We start from the raw sequence: 23,613 nt of genomic DNA, 5'->3' as shown, positions 1-23,613 counted from the left end.
AGTAAAAAATACGGAAGCAGCAGCTTCCAGTGTGTTTTCAATGTGCTTAGAAAGACCGTCTGTTTATTTTTTTGCAGAGATAAGTAAGGAGGCATGGGTCTTGTTGGAAATCAAAGACGTTCTGGTGACTTTTGCAATTGTAATGCTTAGAGCTTTTGAAAAAGTTCTGTAAGCAACTTAATAATAATAGCTTGTATTTTGAGTGCTTACTCTCTGCCAGGGACTGTGCTTAGTGCTTTACATGTATTACTTCAACCAATATTTCCAACACACTGTGAGGAAAATAATAAGCAGAAGTGATCTAGAGGCATTACGGATTGCTATAGTCATTTGCTCACAATTGTGGCAGAGGCCTCTAGCTATTTCCAGCAAAGAGATGGAGCGGTCAGAAACTGTTCTTAGGCTTTCTTCCTTGTGTGAAGGAATCACAAGGCACATGTGTCATTGTGGAGACTGTGGCAGTGGCTTCTAGACACACCTTCTTTCTCACTGAAAATGCCTGAAGTTCTGGAGCTGGAAATTACTACTTCCTAGCTGCTCGGAAGTGGACTTGGCTGTCCATCTCACAGACTTCAAGGCGTTCCTGTAAGAGAACTAGACTCTTCTCCATTCTTCGTTCTAATCGTCTCTCTCTTTCTGACCAGCCCTCCTTGTCTCCCGATTCTACCTTTTATTTTCCTTTTTTTTTTTAAAATTATTATTATACTTTAAGTTCTAGGGTACATGTACACAACATGCAGGTTTGTTACATATGTATACATGTGCCATGTTAGTGTGCTGCACCCGTTAACTCGTCATTTACATCAGGTATATCTCCTAATGCTATCCCTCCCCACTCCCCGCTCTCCACAACAGGCCCCGGTGTGTGGTGTTCCCCACCCTGTGTCCAGGTGTTCTCATTGTTCAACTCCGACCTATGAGTGAGAACATGTGGTGTTTGGTTTTCTGTTCTTGCGATAATTTGCTCAGAATGATGGTTTCCAGCTTCATCCATGTCCCTACAAAGGACATGAACTCATCTTTTTTTATGGCTGCATAGTATTCCATGGTGTATATGTGCCACATTTTCTTAATCCAGTCTGTCATTGATGGACGTTATTGCTATCGTTGATTCTACCTTTTCTTTCTTTCTTTCTTTTTTTTTTGAGACTGAGTTTCACTCTTGTTGTCCAGGCTTGAGTGCAGTGGCGCAATCTCAGGTCACTGCAACCTCTGCCTCCTGGGTTCGAGTGATTCGCCTGCCTCAGCCTCCCTAGTAGCTGAGATTACAGGCGCCCGCCACCACACCCAGCTGATTTTTTATTTTTAGTAGAGACGGGGTTGGCCAGGCTGGTCTCGAACTCTTGACTTCAGGTGATCCACCTGCCTTGGCCTCCCAAAGTGCTGAGATTACAGGCATGAGCCATTGTGCCAGGCCCCGATTCTACCTTTTCTAAATAGTGCTGTATATGGCCACCTGGTTAATCTTCATATAGGACCATCCTTTTCTCTTTCCTTTCCTGCTTCCCTTCTTCCTACTTTCATCCAGCCTTTTTGAAATGGTTACTGGGTTTTAGGTACTCAGTTGCTGAGAATACAGAAAAAAGAAAACAGTTCCTGCCCTCAAAGAAGCTCTCCACTAATTTGGGAAGCTAGCAGTGAACATAGAGGTCCTGGAGTGGAGTGGTGTACTGAGTGCTATGGCTGCACAGGGGACAGGCATCTCTTCTTGCTGGGACACTTCCTGAAGAGGGAGTGCCCGAGAGGAAGTCAGTATGTGCATATGGTAAAAACAACAGCAAACATCTTTATGTTTTGCTTGAGGTGAAGTTTCCTTCTATCTCCTCCTTGACTCCGTTACCAAAGGCAACATCTCAGAATGTTACCTTTCATATATAAGCATAATTTTGTAGTTTTAAAACATATATGGGATTATACTATACTTATTTTTCTGCCTTTTTTTATTTCAGTGCTAGATTGTAGACTTATTTTTGTTTTATTCTATATAGGTCTACTTCAGTTTTTTAGGATGGCTGTATTAGTATTCAATTGTTTGAGTATATCGTATGTAATAGATCCATTATTGACAGGTATTTAGACTGCTTTCTTTTTTTTTTTCTTCTTTCTAACAGTAATACAAGGGCATGCTTTCATATGTTTACACATAAATATGTGAATATATCTACAGAATTAATTCCAGCTAAAAAACTGCTTAAAGAAAATACACGTTGGCCGGGCGCAGTGGCTCACGCCTATAATCCCAGCACTTTGGGAGGCCGAGGCGGGTGGATCACACGGTCAGGAGATCGAGACCATCCTGGCTAACACGGTGAAACCCCGTCTCTACTAAAAATGCAAAAAATTAGCTGGGCGTGGCGGCGGGCGCCTATAGTCCCAGCTACTTGGGAGGCTGAGGTAGGAGAATGGCGTGAACCCGGGAGGCAGAGCTTGCAGTGAGCCGAGATTGCGCCACTGCACTCCAGCCTGGGCAACTGAGCGAGACTCCGTCTCAAAAAAAAAAAAAAAAGAAAATACATATTTTAAATGTTGATAGATATTAACAAATTTCTCTTTCAAAAGACTATATTAATGTATAGTTTCACAAATAACATTTGGGTGTTCTAGTTCTCCATGCCTTCAGTAATGCTGGGTACTTGAATTTTTGCTCATCTCATAAGTGAGAAATGGTCTTCATGTGTATTTTTCAAAGCAAAGATTGATAGCTTTGTTGAGTTTTCTCAGATAATTCTATTTGTATTTTTATTGTTATCACATTGCACTTTTAGATTGTTTTAGACATTTATTTGTTCAGTAGTTATTTACTGAATGCCTGCCTTGTTCCAGGCAGGGTGTGTGGTACTTTGAATGAACAAGGCAGAGGAGGAGCCTTGCCTTTGGGAAACTTACGTTACAATGGATCTTTCTATCTAGAAGAAAGATTTGTCTTTCTGGTAGAATTTATATGGGGTGTGTGTGTGTGTGTGTGTGTGTGTGTGTGTGTTTGTATGTATATATATCTCCTTTACAAGTCTTGGTAAATATTTCTTAGATTTAAAATTTTTTCTTATGCTCTAATGAAAGAATACTTTCTGACCTTATAGTTCTCAACTGGTTACCATTTGTATACAGACACATTTTGACTTTTGTATATTAATTTTGCAACTATTCTGTTACTGAATTCTATAGTTGTTTACTTTTTTTAGTTGATTCTCTTATATTTTTTAGATATACAATTATATCTACAAATGCTAATTTTGCTTCATTTTTCCAGTATTTGAAACTTTTATTTTTTCTTTTATCCAATGGCATTGGCTAGTACTTCCAGAACAATGTTAAATGGTGATTTGAATGTTAAAAGAAAAGGGTAGGTATTATCTAGTCAGAGAAAGGAAGAAAGTTAGATTCCATCCAGAAGGAACAACAAATTCAAAGATACGGAGGGACAGGGGAGCTTGGTAGTTTAAGGAACGTCAGAGAGTTCAGTGTGGCAACAGTGAAGGAGGCTTGGGAGGAAGAGGCAGAGGATGAAGTCTGGAGAGGGTCCAGATCACAAAACACCATGTATCTTACATAAGGCACTGGAGTGTTATCTGTGAGAAACAAATAACCACTGAAGCCTTTTAAACAAGGGAGTAATGTGATAAGATTGCATTTTGGGTCAGTCTCATCTTAGTGTGGAGGATGGATCATGCATGGCAGTGGGAACAGACTGGAGGCAGTAGACTTGTTTGAGAAATCCAGATGAAAATTAATAGAGGACACATTTGAGTGGTGTCTGGAAAAAATGGACTATTCTAACTGTAAGTGTGGGAGAAGTTCAGAAGACTGAGGTATACTGTATAGTTTATCCAGATAGGGAATTTGGTTGCATGAGGAGTCATGGGTGACGATGGTATTGGCGTCCAAACTCAGTCTAAGGGCAGGGCCCTCCACAATCTACCTTTCTTTTTTCTTTTCTTTTCTTTTCTTTTCTTTTCTTTTCTTTTCTTTCTTTTTTTTCTTTTCTTTCTTTCTTTCTTTCTTCTTTCTTTCTTTCCTTCTTTCTTCTTTTCTTTCTTTTCTTTCTTTTTTTTTTCCTGTTCTGTTTCAGAGAGTTCTAGATTTCTGGCAACACAACTCAATCCTTCCTCTGTGTGCCCCTGTTTTTCCTCCTCTGTGCCTTTGTGGCTGCTAGCCTTTTCCTTGGCACACCTTTCTTCCCCATCATCTGCAGATTTATACAGGCTTCAGTGGCTGGCTGGTAAACTCCTTTCTCCAGGAGGTTTTCCTAACCCCTTCAGTAGGAAGTAACTCTTAGAGCATGGTGTCTGTGTTTCTTTTCCATGACTTAACATGTGTAGAAGTAGAATTTCCTGTAAAGTTTTAAGCACCTTAAGGTCATTTCTGACCTTGGTGTTTCTTGTAATACCTAGGACAACTTAATTCAGACAGGAAGATCTTGATATATAAAGGAAAGAAAGAGGGATGGAGAGAGGGAGAAAGGGAAGGAGGGAGGAAGATTGGCATCCTAGGACTGGAGCCATCTAAGACCCATCCTGGTGGGAAGGTGGGGAAAGTGGTAGATTGTTTCTCATCTGTATAGTGATTGTAATGAGAGTAACCCAATGACTTATCTAAGATCATGTAATGGCAAGTTGTGTGAACAACTGAGAACCCAGGTCTTCTACCTGCAGATTATCTTGAATTCCCATGGAATTATAGGGGAGCCCTTGAGCCTCCTCTGGGCTAAAACATTACTACTGTTCCAAGCAAATGGTACAAGCTTGAGGTGAAAAATATTTCATCTGTTCCTCTGCAGGAGAATTCATACTGGTGCAGGAGAATTCATAAAGAATTCTGTCTGGTCATGACTCAGACAGAAAGTGCAGAAATAGTGGGACTTATCCTATACTTTTATCTAAAGCTCTAAGAGATGTTTAATAAAAATAAAGAGTTGGACTTAGTTCTTTTTTTTTTTTTTTTTTTTTTTTTTTTGAGGCGGAGTCTTGCTCTGTCGCCCGGACTGGAGTGCAGTGGCCGGATCTCAGCTCACTGCAAGCTCCGTCTCCCAGGTTTACGCCATTCTCCTGCCTCAGCCTCCCGAGTAGCTGGGACTACAGGCGCCCGCCACCTCACCCGGCTAGTTTTTGTATTTTTAGTAGAGACGGGGTTTCACCGTGTTCGCCAGGATGGTCTCGATCTCCTGACTCGTGATCCGCCGTCTCGGCCTCCCAAAGTGCTGGGATTACAGGCTTGAGCCACCGCGCCCGGCCTAGTTCTTTTTTATAAGAATATAGATAGGCTAGGAAAAATAGAATATGAAATTTTGCAGTTTTGAAATAGATATGTTTTAATTCAGGACAGAATGGTCAAAGTGCTAAACTCTTAACAATTTGAGAAATAAGCATAAAAAGCATAAATCAAGGTATATAACTGGGAAATATATTCTCTATATATTTTTAACTCTTTCTTAAATAATCCTTTTTAGGATACTTTGATATTTATCACATTTCTAGCTCAGGTGACGAGAGCCCTGATTTAAAGCAGTGGGTTATACATTTCTGCATCTTCAGTGAAAACAACTGATGGGAGGCCTGAATAGCAATGGTTTATTTATAGTTAACTTCTCCCATTCCTCAGAAATATTTAACCTACTCTAGATGAGATTACTATGAGCCCTGCAGGGGAGTCTCTTCTCTAGATTCCATCAAATTTATGGTGTCTGACACTCCGAGGTGGGAGTAGGTGTGGGTCTTGGTCAGTAAATCAAGGGGTGGTCTGGGATTTTCAGAGATACACTCTTAGGGTCTCCAGCCATGCACAGAGCTTGCTCAGACTGGAGAAGGAGAGGTGAGAGTTCAGAATCATATTTTGGCTAGATGCAGCTGCCTTAGTTTAATGTGAAAAAAGGGGGGGGGGCCTATGTGTGTCAATGATTATGACAGTGAGAGGTGGCCTTTCAGAGTATTCATGTCACTAGATGCTTTGTCACTCTTATCTGTAAAACTAGGGTGATGACATTATCCACATTGCACCACACCCTCAGAACCTGAAAAAGTTTGACACAGTAAAACTTGGACATAATGTTAAAGTAATAGACCTATCTAAATTAGAGAAATTGACCCTTTGTTTTGAAAGGAATTCTTTTTGAAAAGAATTTATCACCAGGTTAAGGTTCTTTATGAGGGGAAGCATGCATGTTTTTATATTAATTTTCTTAACTGTTCATGTTAAGGCTGCCACACATTTTTATGCCTTTTCTGTCCCTTCATGCTTTTATTTTTCTCTCCTTTTTGCAAATATCAGCAAAGCTTTATCATCTCCCTAAATATCCTATATTACTTCTAACTTTGGTGCCATTTCTGATCTTGCCTCTTGGCAGACCTTCATCCTCACATCTGGGGCTAGTCTCTATAGCTAGGGTTCTCCTTGGACACCCACCTCATTTTACTTCTGGTTCTCTGCCAGATGTGAACATATGCAGGAGGACAGAGACTGAGACAAATGAGCTTTAAACTATGAATTCATGTGTCACCAAAGCTATATCCTCTTGGTGACAACTTTTTAAAAACTAAATGTAATATAGTCTGAAAATGATGTAGAGTGGAGTGTTTTCCCATGTTATTTTTCTATGATGTGATTTGAAAGATTATACTCCATCTTATCAATGTTATAATTTTGTTTACATTTTTGATAGACAGTTTTTTTTTCAAGTTTGCTATCATAGGTAACACTAATAAAGATACCCCAGATTTTTTTCCTTTCTGCATTTACCTTACCAGATTTAAAACAGAAAGAGAAGAGAGTAGGGGTTCTTATAGCCATTGATAAAAATTGATAAGAAAAATGGGGAAGCATCTTAAAATGAATTATTATACCCAGAATAAGAATGAGGTTGAATAACAAGAACTTTTTCTATGAAATCTAGCCAGAGTGGCAACTTCACTGCAATCAAAGCCTCAGATGAGGATTAGATACTTCCCTGGACCCTCCTCTAAGCCTCAGTCTAACTCTAATTTTTGAAGATAGAAAGGGCAAGGGATCAGCCAGATGAGAGTATTGCATAAGAGCACTTGATTGGCAAGAATCACCCAGGGGGATCAGAAATCACAACTGTGGGCAAAATGTGGTAGAGTGTGCCATGGAGCAGTGGTTCCCAATCTTTCGTATGCATCAGAATACAGAGTGCTGCCACCCCACCCTGAGATTCACATTGGGTAGGTCTGGGTTAGGAACCTAGAATTCGCATTTCTAGCAAGTTCCCAAGTCTTGGGTGTTGATGCTGCTGGTCCAGGGTCCATATTTCGACGTGGGATTTCATTCACTGTGTGTGTCCTAACTGACTCCCTGGAGAAGGCTCTTCCTTTCTCCTCATCCGTTTCCTCCTCTTAACCCCGCGGGGCTTGGATTAGAGGCATCCAGAGGCTGGGTTTAGACTGAATCTGTCTCAGCTACATGAAAAACTCAGGGCTGCCTATACTTATATGTCCAGACGGTGGCCCTCACTCACAAAGGTTGTGGTTGTACAAGCAGCTGAAAATATCACTCAGCTATAAACACTAACAAGCAATAAATCACTCTGCAAGCTGAAGAAGCGCTAGCTCAGATGTATGAAGCAGAACTCTAAGTTGAAAAGATACTAGGTTAACAGTCTGTGTAACTCAACTCAGCACCCTGTAAGTTGTGGAATGTTGCTCTGGAATTTGAAAGCCTACCCTGCCCCACAGGAGGCCTTCTTGGCTTTTTCTCTCCGTCTTCCTCCTACTGCCTAGATATGATAAAAAAAAAAAAAAAGTATGGAATTTAGAAATTTTAGCTTGAATTTAAGGTAAGTTTAAGCTTTTTGAAGTCTATTGTTTTTATAGGGTTCACATTTATAGGATCACATTTGCACGAGTGATCCAGTATGCTACCCTAAATTCCAGACCTTTCCTTGAGTAGTACCTTTTACTTCTTTGGAAGTGAGCTAGAAAGTCTCAGAATGTCAGCAGTCAGGGAATAAGGAAAGCTGAGCTGGGTCTGCAGATGGAGAGATGCAGAAAGATACAGAGAGCTTGATCTGGGGCCCCAAGCAAAGAACTTGGCCAATTCTGATGGTCAGATGGAAAATGGTAAAGAAAATGAAAATCACAAGCCCGATCCAGATGGGGAAGATAGATAAAGAACATGAAAAGACAGACTCGGGGATATTACTAAGATGATCTTGTCAATCAGAAGAGCATGCTAGAGCTTTTGTAGCAGAGAGAAACGAATGTGCCTGTGTAACACACATCTGCATGGCAGCCCTAGTGGTGGTGCTGGATGAATGAATCTACACACATTGTTTCCTTGGATGCAGTCCTGCCTTCGTTGCTTACTTAGAGTTCACTTTTATGGCTCTAGCTTTCATGAATCAAAACCTGACTGCTTCCTTACATCACACAGCTTGTGGGAGGGCAGTGAATAGAATAGTTTTTCAGAGTCCGTGGGAGCTTGATCTGGCAACAGATTAATTAAGAACATACTGAATGTTTTGGCAAAGTAATCCTTCATGTACTGACTCTCACTTAGATTAGCACATCAAATTCCCTTTCCCCTTTTTCAGGGGCCATTGTAATTCTCCCTTGAGGTCTGCTTAAATGATTCAATAATAGAAGTTACCAGGGAAATGTGGTAGTTAGGTATTTTAACCTCAACATAATGAATTTTGTTTCCATTTCTAATAGTCTATCGTTTTTATGTATCTCCCAGTTGATTAATATTTGAGTGTAATTTTCTAATAAATGGGTCATTACAGCTGCAGATTAGAAAACTTTACACATTGCTTCAATCAGAGGCTGATTCTTGACTTTTGGCTCTCCCCCCGCTTTTTTTTTCCCCTCAGCTATATATCTTAGTTTTGTGTTTTAGAAAATAGTGCAGCTTAACACATATGTATGGCTTAAAAATTCAAGTAAAAGAAACCACAGAATGAAAATTACGGCCTGTTTTCAAGGGATAACTGCTTTTAACTCTTTGACTTTTCTCTGATACTTTCTTCCTATTTGCCCATTAATGCTGTTTTTAAATTTTTTACTCAGGAACTTCTTTTTACTTCAAGTTAGCACTTTTTCTCCCGTTGTTTCTACTTCCCCTATACACTCCTCCTGTTCCATCTTACCATTATGACTTTGTCATCATTTTTTATTAAAGTGGTATTTATTATATGCATTATTAGAGCTGTATAAATGTTGTTTTCAACTGAACAAAGTTGTAAACAAGGATTTTGTTTCCTTTCTTGTACAGCTTTCTATTTTCCAGAGAGCTAATAAATGCCTGGGGTTTTTTTCCCCCTCAGTTTTCCATGTTCCTATCACTAATTTAATTTTGCTGGATTCCCAAACAAAATAGTAAAATGATCAAGCACAAGTGAAGTCCAGGATTTTTCTTTCTTTCTGGAGTCATCTCTCCTGTAGCCCCTCTCTTCAGTTCCAGTTGGCAGTGATTGCTCTCCAGGTCTCCTGGGCAGCCGTCATCCTGATGCTCAGTACACCGTGCCACTGAGAATTCCCTTTTTGTCTCTGCTCTGTCAGATTTTTTATTTCCATAGTGTAACATCTTTCTCTGTTTTGGTTTATTTTTTTCCAAAAGCTTCTTAAGAAATGGAGGAAGGGAGATACATTTCTGTCACCTTACATGTCCTAAATTTATTTATTCTGGCTGGGCGTGATGGCTCACACCTGTAATCCCAGCACTTTGGGAGGCCAAGGTGGGCGGATCACCTGAGGTCAGGAGTTCAAGACCAGCCTGGCCAACATTGGCAAAACCCCATCTCTACAAAAATACAAAAATTAGCTGGGCATGATGGTGTGTGCCTGTAATCCCAGTTACTTGGGAGGCTGAGGCAGGAGAATTGCTTGAAACCAGGAGGCGGAGGTTGCAGTGAGCCGAGATTACGCCATTGCACTCTAGCCTGGGCGTCAGAGTGAGACTCCATCTCAAAAAAAAAAAAAAAAAAGTTATTTATTCTGTTACACATGTGATTAATAATTGGGCTATTGTAGAATTCTGGTTGAGGTGGGTTTTCTTATGAATTTTGAAAGAATTGCTCCATTTTCTTCTAAACTTTGCATTTTAATCTCAAAAAGTGAGATGTCATTCCAATTCCTGGTCCTTTTGTGTGACCTTTTTTTCCTTCCTGGCAAATTCTATGTTCTAAAATTTTATGATTATCCGCCCTGATGTGGGTGTTTTCTGCTAGCTGGATACTGATTTGGACCCTTTTAAACTGGAAATCCATGTGCTTCAGTTGTGAGAAATTTTTGTATTTTATTTCTTTGATTATTATATTTTTCTGTTTTCTCTTTTCTTTCTTTATGGGACGTCTGTTACACAGATGACGAATGTGCTAGACTGATCCCTGTTTTTCGTATCTTACCATCTGTTCATCTTCTGATTTTTTGGATATTTTCTCAGTTTTGTATTCTGACCATTCTTTTGATTTTTAATACTTTGTTTACTTTTAAAATCTGAGAGTTTTTTTCTTGACTTCTAGTTAATCTTATAGCTTCCTAATTTTGTTTTAAAGGTGGAGTATTTTCTCTCTGAAGATATTGTTTGTGGTTTTTAGTTTTTAGTTTTCTTCAGCTCCTTTTATTGTTTGGTTTCTTTGAATTCCTTTTTCAGTTTTTATTTGGTATTTTTCATATTGGATGCTTTCTTCAAATACCTGATATTATTGGCAGTCTGCTCTTATTTGAGAGTGAGGCACTGAAAGCTGATTGGAAGCTCTGTATACATGCATAAGGCTTGTCAAGCAATGGGCTTAACTTAGGTTAAGAGGATAGGGACCTGATTGCCTAAGTGTTGGCATGCATGGGTTATTTCTCTTGGACTGGTTCATTGATCAGAGAATAATCTTTCTGTTTTTGGGGTTGGGAAAAGGATGGATAATAAATCTGGGCTGCAGGTATTTTGGGAGCTGAATAGAGGAAGGAGTTGGGTTCTCATCCTTCATCTTACAGATTATTATTTAATCTGTTATATTTAGTATGGTGCCTCACCCTGCTTTCTGTGCCTGGGATCTCTGAGTCCAGAATCTCCTTCAATCACTTTTTTTCCAGAATATAAACCTCCCTTCTCCTGCCAAGGTTGAGGGGTGGGGGTAACAGGGAGATAGTTGGCCTGTGAGTGCTGAGTTTAAGGGATCTTGAGACCAACTGTTCCTTATTTCTGTTTCCAGAGCCCCTTCTTCCAGGATACCAAGTATCTCCGATTTCTGAGTTTTATCCTTGGAAGGTTTAGCTTTTTTTCTCTTTGCCGTGTAGGTTATTGTCCACCTATCTACATTTTGTTTATTTAAATTGATCTAAAAACTCTATTTTTTTATTTTAACTTTTTACTTTGACATATTTCAGAATTAAATTTCTAAAAATAGTACATTCTTTACTCAGATTTCTCAAATGTTTCTGTATACCCATCACCCAGATTCTTCAGCTGTTTATATTTTATCACAGTTGCTTTATTTCTTTTTCTCTGGGTACGTGTGTGTGTATTTTTTCCCCTGATTTTTTTGGAAGTAGCAGATACGATGCACCGTTATCTCTAAGTACTTCTTATACAGAATCACAATATAGCAATGGAAATCATCAGGACATAAACACTGGTGCAATATTGTTATTTAATCTATAGACCTTATTTCGATTTCAGCAGTTACCTCAATAATGTCCATCAGAACAAAAGAAAATCCAAGACCATGCATTGCATTCATGTCTCTTTAGCCTCCTTTTTCAGTCTAGAACGATTTCTCAGTCTTTCTTTTTCTTACCTGAAATTGACATTTTTGAAAAGCACAGGCCGGGCGCGGTGGCTCAAGCCTGTAATCCCAGCACTTTGGGAGGCCGAGACGGGCGGAACACGAGGTCAGGAGATCGAGACCATCCTGGCTAACACGGTGAAACCCCGTCTCTACTAAAATATAGAAAAAATTAGCCGGGCGAGATGGCGGGCGCCTGTAGTCCCAGCTACTCGGGAGGCTGAGGCGAGAGAATGGCGTAAACCCGGGAGGCGGAGCTTGCAGTGAGCTGAGATCCGGCCACGGCACTCCAGCCTGGGCGACAGAGCGAGACTCCGTCTCAAAAAAAAAAAAAAAAAAAAAGAAAAGCACATGTCAGTTATTTTGTAAGACGTCCTTTGATTTGGGTTTGTCTGATGCTTCTGCATGATGAGATTCAAATTATGCATTTTGACAGGAGTATCATAAAAGTAATGTGTTCTCAGTGTATCATATTGGAGAACACATGATGTCAATTTGTCCTGTTACTGGTGATGATAACTTGGATCACAGGTTTCTGGGAGTTTCTCCAGTGTCATGTCAAGTTACTACTTTTTCTTTTATTATGTGTCTTGTGGGGAACTATTTGAGACTATGTGAATATCCTGTTACTCCTCAAACTTTCACCCACTAGAGTTTTAGCATCCATTGGTGATTCTTGCCTGAATCAGTTGTTATAGTGGTTGCCAAATGGTGATTTTCCAGTTCTTATTCTCTATCTTCTCAAATAAATCACTAGTTTTTTTGAGGGTGATTTTTCTTTTTAATCCTGAAGATTGTTGAGTTTAAAGGTTCTTCTTTAATCCAGTTTTGGAAAGTTTTCATTTTCTCTTTGAGTATTACATATCTGCAACTCTCACTAATCTTTCATTCTAGAATCCTATTAAATCTTTGTTAGACCTTTTATTCTGTCCTTACCTTATGTCTCTCAGCTTTGTTTTGTTTCGTTCATCAGGTTTTCCACATTTTTCTCTCTCTGTGCTGCATGCTAGATAACTTTTTCACATCTATTTTCCTGTTTTCTTCATCTTTGACTAATGTGTTTTTTACCCATCCATCGTGATTTAAATTTCAGTGGTTATTTGTAGAAGTTCTATTTGATTATTTTTCAAATCTGTCTGCCTGGTCTTTTTCATAGCATCTTTTTTTCTTACATTTTTAATTCCTTCTTTTATGTCTTTAATCATTTGAGACACTTACTTTATATTCTTCATTCAATTTTCTGAATTCCTGTAAGATCTGATCTTGTCATTTATCTACTGTCCACTGCTCTTGTTGCATTGTTTCATTAGATGTTTTATAATTTTGGAATGTGAGTTCATCTCACATGTGAGGTTTTCTGTGGAAATTCTTCCATCCTGGGATAAGGAGGTATTTTCCAGAGAATTTATTTGTTTTTGTTTATTTTGCTTCTTCAACATTAATGTCTCACTGGAGGTTTCTGTACCACTCAGATAATTCATTTAAAACCCCAAACCTGCATGAGCCCTAGCCTCTGTTAAAAGCTCCCAAGGGAGGCAAAGCTGACTTGGTTACAAACCAGTAAACTCTCTTTTTGCAAGTTGGTGAAAACATGCTGTTCCAGGGAATTTTGTTTTTTCATGTATCATCATATTTACTCTGGGAAGCCTTGCTTTCCCATGTTTTAGAGCATTCTAGGTTTAATAAAACTAGCTAAAAATTACATTTTTTCTTAAAGTAAGTGCTCTTTCCAGGTGAAAACTATTTTTTGTTTGTTTGGTTGGTTGGTTGGTTGGAAGGTAAGAAAGGGAGGAGGAACTTTTCTCTTTTAATAATTATATTCAGCCTGTGATGAAGCATTTGATTATTAGACAGCACTGCCACTAATAAGTTTTTTAAGTTGTCAGCAACTACTTGTAAACACTAGTGTAGTGCTCTTCGTTATGGTAAATACATTGTCTTAAGATGAATGGCTCATATTTTGGTACAGTGCTTGATGTTCAAAACAAAATGTTACAAAACAATAAGCAAACATAAATTGAAAGAAAAAGTTCCCCAGGAAGATTCCCCCTCACCCACATCACCACCCCAAGCTCAGGCTGAGAAACAAAAGTGACTTTTGTTGCTTCTGTGTACTAGTGAGAGGCTTTTTCTAGCCCACTCTTTCACTGATTGTATAGACCTTCAGGGGATCTGGTTTAATGTACAAGTCTCAGTTCTAACTTCCTAACTTCCTGTGCCCAAAACGAAGTCTCCTCTTCCAGCATGAGCATTAAAACCAACTACGTTGCCAACTCCTGCAACAAGCTTGGCCCTCCGTGGTGCCATAGTGCCAACTAGCTCCTGGGTGTTCAGCTTTCATTTTCTTATCGTTTCCAGGGACTTCAGCTGTATATATAAAATAATTTTTGTTTTATTTTATACTACATTTCTACATTTTATAGCAAGAGGATTTTGAAAAAGGAAGGCTTCATCTGTTTTACCTTCCAAAAATTTGTTGAACTTTGGTCCATTCTTGTTTCCAATAAAAGATTTTTTTTTGCCCTTGTGGGTTCATGCCTTTTTTTCAGGAAGAAGCAAAGATGGAACACAGTAGACAAAACATATGCTTTATTGGAATTCCAGAGAAATTAATATTTAAGAAATCACTTTATTGTGGAGGCTCTTCTTTCCGCTCTGTATCAACTTTCATTTTGGTGTTAGGCTCCTTACAGCTCAAACTATACAGAAACTTTGGTTTTCTTGGTTATAACTGTGTTGGTGTTTTGAGCTTGGATGCCATAAGCTGTAATTTAATCACTCCCCAGAGTTCTTATTTACCAAGCCAATGAAATCTTCCCCTATACCATAGATGACCTCTCTAATATGGTCATGGGCTACCAACAAGCATTTTTATGCCCAGACCAGAGAATGAGCTACTCTTTCAAACTGCCAGAGTATTTCAAGTATGAGAGAATCAGATGAAGCTGTTACCTCTCATAAGACATAGTAGTATAAGCCATCATGAACATTGTTGGACACTTTGTCTTTGATTTATAGATTGGCTTTCTTTGTTTGAATCAAATAAGTCACTAGTTTTTTCACTGAAGCATTTAAGTATTTTCAGTATACTTATGAAGTAGCAGGTCCAAGAATGATGATTGAAGACCTTGTTCTAAATAATCTAAATCTTTTGTACTGTGAAACAGCTGAACTGTTATTTTTAACATGTCAAGTTATAAACCAATAAAATCAATAGTGTGTTATCTTTGCCAGTATCTTAAGCAATCATACTATAGATATATTTAGTGAAATTTATTACTTGCAGACTGCTATAACTCATGAATTATTAAAAGTATCAGCATATGGAGCCCTCTCTTCCCTCATTCTAAATTCTTTTAATATGGCTTATGTTGAACCATTTAAATGGTCTCTCTCCATCCCACTGATGGAAGCTGCAGCCAGATGAGGGTTCTTATAAATGATTGGCTTTCTTTCCAAGCAAGAGGAGGATGAAATGTCAACTTTTTCCTCTACTACCTGAAAAGCAATCAGTGGCAACCTTTCTTGCTCTCCTTGACAGTAGTTTGGCTTTATGGAAGAGGGGTGGGCATTTAGCCAAATGTGAATTTCAGTGCTATATAAAGAAAAAATTGAAGTAGCTAAAACTCAGATAATAACAGGAATTTTCAAGAGGCATTCAGATGGGTTTAACCTGTGAGCCTTCCAGTAAACTAACTATAGCCCAGAAATTCCTAAACTGCACGTTTCAATCCCTTTTTTCTTGGGGATGATCTGAGTGACTTGAGGTTACTTACCAAATCTCTCTCTGCAACAATTTGCCCATCTGTAGGATGGAGATTAGGGATAATGATAGCTTCAGAAGAATAGTGTAACAATTAACAACCGATTGTTATCTGATTATCTGATTATCTGATTATGTCTGATTATAATTAAGACCATTGCAGAGGACATTTGGAATCAAACCTGAGTTCAAAACCATTTATTAGCTTGACCTTGTACAAAATTTCCTTCCTTCCTTACTTCCCTCCTTCCCTCCTCCCTCCCTCCGTCCCTCCCTCCCTCCCTTCTGCAGTGGCACAATCATAGCTCACTACAGCCTTGACCTCCTGGGCTCAAGTGATCCTCCCACCTCGGCCTCCTGAGTAGCTGGGATTATAGGTGTGCACCACATGCCGAGCTACTTTTTAAAAATCTTATTTTTGTAGAGTGCAATGGCATGATCATAGCTTACTGCAGCCTCAAACTCCTGGGCTCCACCAGTCCTCCTGCTTCAGCCTCCTGAGTAGCTAGGACCATAGGCTTGTACCACTATATACAGGTAATTTTTTTTTTTTATAGTGACAGAGTCTTGCTATATTGCCCAGGCTGATCTTGAACTCCTGGCCTCCAGCTCTTGAACTCCTGGCCTCGAACAATCTTCCCACCCCAGCAAGTTTCTTATCTCTTTGAATTTCATTATTCTTATCTGTAAAATGAGAATACTTATTTGAGAGAACTACTTTAAGAAATTAATGATATACATGGAAGCATTTTGTAAGTGGTGTGGGGCTATGAGAAGTGAAGTGTTGATTATAAGGTTGATAGTATGATGCTTTATCACATGGAAACATAAATTTTAGAATTGGGTGGGACTCTGGAGAGGAAAATTAAAAATACAGGAGGTATTTTTTTTTTGTGCCCAGATAGGTCTTATTATATTTTTTCTCTTGTTTATTCCTTACAACCAAGAGTAGCATTCCTTTAGCACTATTCTTACAGATGAAGGAAGTGAGACATATTGATTTCAAGACCCATCCACTGATCACCTCTTTTTTTACATGAGGAAATGGAGGTCCAAAGAAGTATGTTGATCCATCTAATGCAGAGATTCTCTGCCCATCATTCCACCTATTATACTGCTTTCTTTTCGTGTAATTGTTTTCATCTTGCACCCAAATTTGGCCCCCAAGCTAAACAGGGAACACAATGACACATAAGTACAGTGGCAGTGTAAATATAAAAAAGACTTCTGTCCCTGGCTTTCTGATAGGTTAGATATGCTAAGTGACCTTCTTAAGTGAACAACTAAAATATTGAATGAAGTATTATAAAGCAATTTAATCTATTACTGAGCTGGCAGGAAAGTAAGGTATTTACTAATCCCCAAAGCAAAGTGAAACTCAGTATCCTGGGAGGTGAATGGGAGCCAAAGTCAGCTTTTGCTATGGAGACTTTTGTAGACCTTGATGATCTGGAGCTTTGACCTGGTGACTCTGTGAAGTAAGGGACAGGGATTAGGATTTAAATCCTGTGGCCCATCCAACTCTCACAAGGACTTCCTGGATGAAGCTAGGGAACTAAAAGATTATGTCTTCGGTGAAAGAGTAAGGAAGGAGTAAACCTGTCTGTATTGACCCTTGTGATTGAGAACTGCAATCACAAGCCACCTCCAGATGGATTCTTACTATAGTTATCATCCAAATAAGCCTTAAGAAGGGAATTTAGTTGAAAGTGGCTTTGTATTGATAGGAACCAGCAGAAGCAGACACAAACCCTGTCATAAGGACTGTATTTTCAGTCCAGGTCTCAAATAATTCTTATAAATTAAGTGTCTGAGGACAATTAGCAGCTCACAACCATAAAGCTATAGGCAATATTGTGAGTGAGAACTACCAGAAATAGACATGCAAGGGCTTGCAATTATTAGATTAGATTATTAGAGTCAATGAAATTGTTCAGAATGCAGCCCAAAGAGACAAAGAGATGGAAAATATGAAGGAGTAAGTGAAGTAATATAGAGAACAGAGAGAGAAGGTCCAACATACGCTAAGCTGAGTTCCAGAAGAAGAGGTGGGGAATGGAAAGAAGCCCTACTGAAAGGATCAGAGCTGAGAATTTTCCACAGTTGTTGAATGACATAGGCCACAGATCCAGGAAGACTAACAGACCACAAGCTGGATAAGTAAAAGTACATTTACAGCCTGGTAATCATAATGAGACTGCAGTAAACCAAAGAAAAAGCGAAGATCTTAAAAGCAGCTGTAGGAAAAAGAGAATATCTGTAGACATATTTGGCCTGCTCTTGTGACCCTGAGTTAGTCTCTGGCTCAGTTTCTTCAGATGTCAGTCATGGTACTTGTTAGTTCAGTGCCCCCAAATGTGATGCCACCATTTAGAAAACTCACTTATGAGCAAATTGCTGTAAATAGGTTTCAGGAACTTTAAGTTAATAATTAACTATCTTATTTAGTTGAAGCCTTAAGAGAATTTCTAGCCTTTGCTTTTCTCCGTTTTTCACATGTTTGTTTAATGTTTGGTCAGTGAGATTTGGCCTTCAGTGTTATTCTTGTTTTTAAGAACAGTGAGTTATTGTATTAGTCTGTTCTCACATCACTATAGAGAATTACCTGAGACTGGATAATTTGGAAAGAAAAGAGGTTTAATTGGCTCTTGGTTCTGCAGGCTGTGCAGGCTTCTGCTTCTGGGGAAGCCACAGGAAACTTACAATCATGGCGGAAGGCAAAAGGGAAGTTCGTAAGTCTTACATAACTGAAGCAGGAGGAATAGAGAAGGGAGAGGTACTACACACTTTTAAACAACCAGATCTTGGGAGAATTCACTCACTGTCTTGAGAACAGCAAGGGGGAAACCCACCCTCATCATTCATTTACATCCCACCAGGCCTCTACTCCAACACTGGGGATTATAATTCAATGTGAGATTTGAGTAGGAACACAAATCCAAACCATATCAGTAATTATTTGAGAGTGAAATGAAGTAGACACGATGTATCAGGTAAACTTCAGACTTGTCCCCAAAACTTTTCTCTCTTGAGCTAAGAGATGCTACTTGAAGACATTGTTAGGTCTCAGTAATTCTCTAGTTTTGCAAGTCAGCATGTGCCTGGCTGATAGAGTGCTGTGCTGTGGGTATTTGGGGCTGTAGAGGTTTAATGGTTAAGGCAACGTGGACCACATTACTGATTGCCCCTTTCAAATCTCCCAGTAACCATTAACATAAATATCATCTCACCATTTTGGACAAGGGACACCACCCTTATGCACGTTAGTAATATGATGCTAATGCTTAACTCTTTCATTCCCCTGCTTCCAAGGCCTTGTCCTATATTCATTGATGGGGAGTCTCTTTGAACCTAAAGGAGAAATGAAGGGGTTAACTCCTTTTGGTTTTGCCCTTTGACCACTTCTGGATGAGAGGCATGATGAAATACTTTTCAAAGTCTTCAGTGGAAACACATCATGCATAATTGGAGCAAAAAAGAATAAATCAAAGCTTTTTTCCCCTTTTAGTCTGGTAATTCATAATTGAAACCACATTGAGGTAAGGGTTGATAACTTCAAAACAACTAAGAAAACTGCCCTTTCTATCAAGGTAGGAATAGGTAAGGCTTCTTTCTCATTACTAGGGGCTCAAAAGCTTCTGTATAACAAGCCTGTCTTCTTTTCTTACTTTCTTCTCTGTCTTCTCATTTTTCTGTTTAGGCAAAATATGTTCATTTAAATCAGATATAGGTTGACTCAAATATCTGCTGAATTCTCTTATTTTCACATGAAGTTATACATAGTGACAAAAAATACCTGATATGATGAGGAATAGTAATTAAAATTTGGATCATCCTGTATTGCAGCTTGATTTCTTCAGTGCTACAGTTTGGTTTGGTTTAGGCTTAAAGAGTATTTTAGTTGGTAATGAAATGTGGTTTTCCTTGCTCTTGATTTCACAATCCGAGTAGTCAGCAAGAACATTTCAGAATGGCTAGCAAAGGCCACCCGTTTACCACCTTTCTCTGCTTTCTGTATGGTAACCCTAGAATGGTTTTGGTTAGGCTCATATATAGCTACCATGACCTTTCAACTACAAGAAAGCAAATCAGGATTGCAGGAAGGGCCCAGGCAACCTCCTTTGTTTGGGATTGCCAAGGCACCACTAGTTGCTTGAGTTTGAATCTCTTTCCTAAAGGGGAAACCCCTTTGAACTGGTAGTTGACTTTAAGCTTAGTCTCCCATGGCCTTTCCTTCAAGGCATCCTGAAACCTGAGCCCACACATCCCTCTCACTAGTGTCTGCACACTACTAGTTCTTACACCAGGGCTTTCCAGAATAAAAGAACTTTTCTACAGCTGGCATTGTGACCTGACAGTTCTCGTGGCTGTTAGGGATTACTTTTATGCAATTGCAGTTTAACAATGTGAGATTTCTTATTGGCGCTTCTATAGTGAATATTCATTGGAGGAGTGAGAAGTAAACAGTGGGAGGATGGGCAAGAGGTGAGCAAGGCATTTTGGCCAAAGGCCAGCATGTTATCAGAATAATACACACTTACTCTTTTGGTATCTCCTCCTACCTTTGAGTGAACAGGTTCATGGAGTGCATTTGAAAATTGCATTGATAGCCAAGGTTTTGAAGGCATAGCAGCGATAGATGGGCTTTGCCTCGTCTCCAGCTCTCTGTTGCTGGATGCCTGGTTTTATGCCCTATCTTACCATCATGGAGATTTAATCAGGTAGCAGAGTTAATTGCCAGCATTGTTTGCCTTTTCCCTGGCAGAAACCAGTCTTGAGTAAATTATGGAGGTTTAAATTTGCTTGATTTCCTGCAGAAAGTGGGGTCAAGAGGTCCCAGACTGTAGACACTCTCTTTGGTCAGCCAGCAGGGGGTCAGTTCTTAAAGGTATTTCAGAGGTGACTAAATGCTGTTTTTGAAATATTCCTCCCCAGTAAGCTTTTTTTCTCTGGAGGTTAGTTTGCTGACCTTACCCTAGTGGGGTGGAGTGTCTGTGTGAAGGTATACACCCCAATTAAAGCTGGCTTTCTCCACACTGTCACTGACCTCCAAAGGCAAATAGGATTATGCTTGAGGAAGGGAAAAGCAATTGACATAGCAGCTTAGTTGCAGATCAGCGTTTCCTATTTATGACTCTTTAAATAGAGCATAACGGTAGCCATGTCAATTTGTCACTAAAACAATGATCAGGAAAAGAAAGTTTCAAAAGAAACGAAAAGGCTAGCTGTGTAACTTTAAAAAAAAAAATTGTTATTTAAGGCTTTTCACCATAAAGCTCTAACCTGCCATTACCTGAGTTCCTCTCATTTCTGCTGTCTGACCTTTCTCCTCCCAGCAAGCTGTGAGGTGCCCTGTTGGATGGTTCACTGTCTTGTCGGCAAATCTTTGCACATGCCGCCCAGCTTGCCCCTAGGCTTCTTTGGCCAGCCCTCTCCTGCTGCTTCTTAAAGGCACTGCTCAGACCTCCTCATCTCCAGGTAGGGAGAGGTGATTGTGTAGATCTCCACGTTTCCACCTACGGAGTACCTTTCATTCTTTGTTTACTGCTTGTTAGTTTACATTGTAATTTGTGTTTTTACCGCGCTGTCTTCCCCATTAGGTTATGTGTGTTTTGAGAGGACGGAAAGTGTTCATCTTTGCAGCTTTAACACTATTCCAGGCTTGTAGTGTATGTTCAGGAAATGTTAGCTGAATGAATGAGTACCAGAAATAATGCTAGTGGGAATGATTGCTGAATCACCAATACCAGTGTTTTAGTAGGCAAGAATACAAATTGGGAAGAATGGAAGTATTTTGTTTGCTTTAAACTCTAATTCATAGGTCCTGTGTTGAGCCCCCTGCTAAATGTTTATGTACATAATCTCGTTTAATCATTACCCTAGGAGGTAGTTACTATCATGATCCCTGTTTGACAGATGAGGAAACTGATACGCAAAGAACGGTACATGTCACAAGACTAGTACATGGCAAGGCCCAGATTAAAGCCCTCTGTTAAATATCCCTATAAAATCCTACACTTCTTCAGAACACAGCACAGTAAGATTCTTGGTAACTATGTATAAAACAAGTTAACTAGGTTGGGAGTCATTTCAAAACTCGTAATTTTAGTCATTTGAATGTACATCAGCTATTCATATCTATACATAAGGGAGACAGATAAAACAGGCCTGAGTCATTTGGCTTTAACTTACTCCTTTAAAAAACAAGTTTTGATTGAAAAATTAGGCATTGTTCTAAATAGTAGGTGTTCTGGCTCCTGCCTTCATGGAGCTTTCAGGATAGCCAAAACGTAATGAATAGAAAGGAAAAGAGAAAATCATGGATATTAAAAACAGTGTATTTGGACAGGAAGAAGTAGCGGTAGAGAATCCACGTAAACCAGGACCTTGAAACATGATAAGATAAAGAGAGGGAGAAAGAAGGATTTCATTTGGGATTCTTGTACTGCAATTCATTCGAAATTCTTGTGCTGCAAGAGATCTCAAGACTGCTTAGGCAACCTCCTACCCCCTTTTGAGACACACAGAAAGTGAAGCCCGGAGAAATTACAACTCACACAAGTTCAACCGTTGGCTATCATTTATTGAATGCTTCTACATGACAGTACCTTACATATATTACCTCATTTAGGCCAAGTAATACTACCTAGAAAGATGGTAATAGTTGTATGATGATTTTTATAGATAGAGAAACTGAGGTACAAGAGAAGTTAAGTACTTTGCCCAGGCTATGCAGCTGGCAAGTGAAAGAACCTGGATTCCGATTAAGGACTTGTGATTCCAAAACTGACTTCAAACATGCTAACTCAATTTTGAAGCCATTTGCATTAACTCTTGTGGTGTGTTCTACAGTAAATAATTGAGCCTGTATTTGAGTAAATGCATGCTTAGAAGCTTACATACTGCCTCCTGTGTTCATCTCCACTTCTGGATTTTAAGGGAAGGTATCGGCAAGATCCAGTCCTCCTTATGCTCCTTTTCATGCTGTCCGTACCCCCATGCTGCCTTCCCTGCTTCTCCAGTAGTCAAGCCCTGTTTGGGATGCAAGTGTGGAAAAACTGAACATCAAGAAAAGTTACTGTCCACTTCCCAGCCAGCCATTCCTTCCTGTCCTCCCTCCTCTCCTACCAGTTCACTTCCCAAGTGGAGCTGGCGTGTGGGATGAGACCCGATCTGTTGTCTTGCCAGCGACTTTGGCTCCATGTCCCTGGCAGCTCCTTGAAATCAGAGCTGCGATGCCTTTCAGGGATGCCTTAGTTTAAATGCCAAGGCACTCGTTTTGTGAGTCTGTGCTTTGCATCTCTTAGGGAATTTTCCTCTCCTCTTAATGTCATAAAGACATTTAAGTGTGTTGGCATTCTCCCCCCTTCTCCCAAAGAACAGACCTCATTCTGTTAGAGTTTTAATAGTTTTTCCTTCTGTTTTAGTGGTGTATTTACCTTTTTAAATTTATGTGCACACTTTGTGTCAGTGTTATATATTTGGTGTGTTTTTATTCCATAGGCTCTCTGAAATCATAGTGTTTGGGGTGGGTTCTTGCTTATTGGCCCAGATTTTATTAACAAGGATCAAGAACTTTTAGGATTTTTGTCTGAGAAAAGAGCTAGAAGTAGCAAACTCTGGAGGTCCCCACACTTGCATTTTCCAAAGTCTATAAAATGGTGATGCATACCCGGTCTGGGTATGTATGTAGGAGGGCATAGGGAAGGGCTGTGAACCATTACCATCTGGTGTTCTGGAATCAGATTGCTTGAGTTGTATCTCACTTCCATCACTTACAGGTTATATAGCCTTGAACATCATTTGCTATTTCTAGTCTACAGTTTCCTCATCTGTAAAGTGAGAACAGTAACCATATCTATCTTGGGGGTTGTTGTGAATATCTAATGAGGTAATACATGTAAAGCACAGTGCTTTATACTTAGTAAGTACTCAGTAGATCTTGACTGTTTCAATATCACACATTAAATCATTTTATACACTTTTTTAAAAGAATCTTTTTCTTTTCCACTTAAAATGATGTTTTTCAAGCAGGCATTAGTGAGTATTGTGTCAAGAGGGTTAGGTGACTGGGTTGGGGATAGTGATGACACATAGACCATGAACCGTCCCTGGGGAT

At 39.4% G+C, this 23,613-nt stretch overlaps 1 protein-coding gene across 4 annotated transcripts in view; it reads left to right on the top strand.

Annotated features, from left to right (window-relative positions):
• The window catches only part of EXT2 (exostosin glycosyltransferase 2), a 200,218-nt gene that overhangs the window by 88,076 nt on the left and 88,529 nt on the right, over positions 1-23,613 (top strand). The window lies entirely within an intron of this gene.

The sequence above is a fragment of the Trachypithecus francoisi genome, unplaced genomic scaffold, assembly GCF_009764315.1.
Source record: "Trachypithecus francoisi isolate TF-2019V2 unplaced genomic scaffold, Tfra_2.0 Lachesis_group8, whole genome shotgun sequence".
Classification (NCBI taxonomy): domain Eukaryota; kingdom Metazoa; phylum Chordata; class Mammalia; order Primates; family Cercopithecidae; genus Trachypithecus; species Trachypithecus francoisi.
Note: the sequence above shows the minus strand (reverse complement) of the source record. Positions and strands in the feature narration are given on the sequence as shown.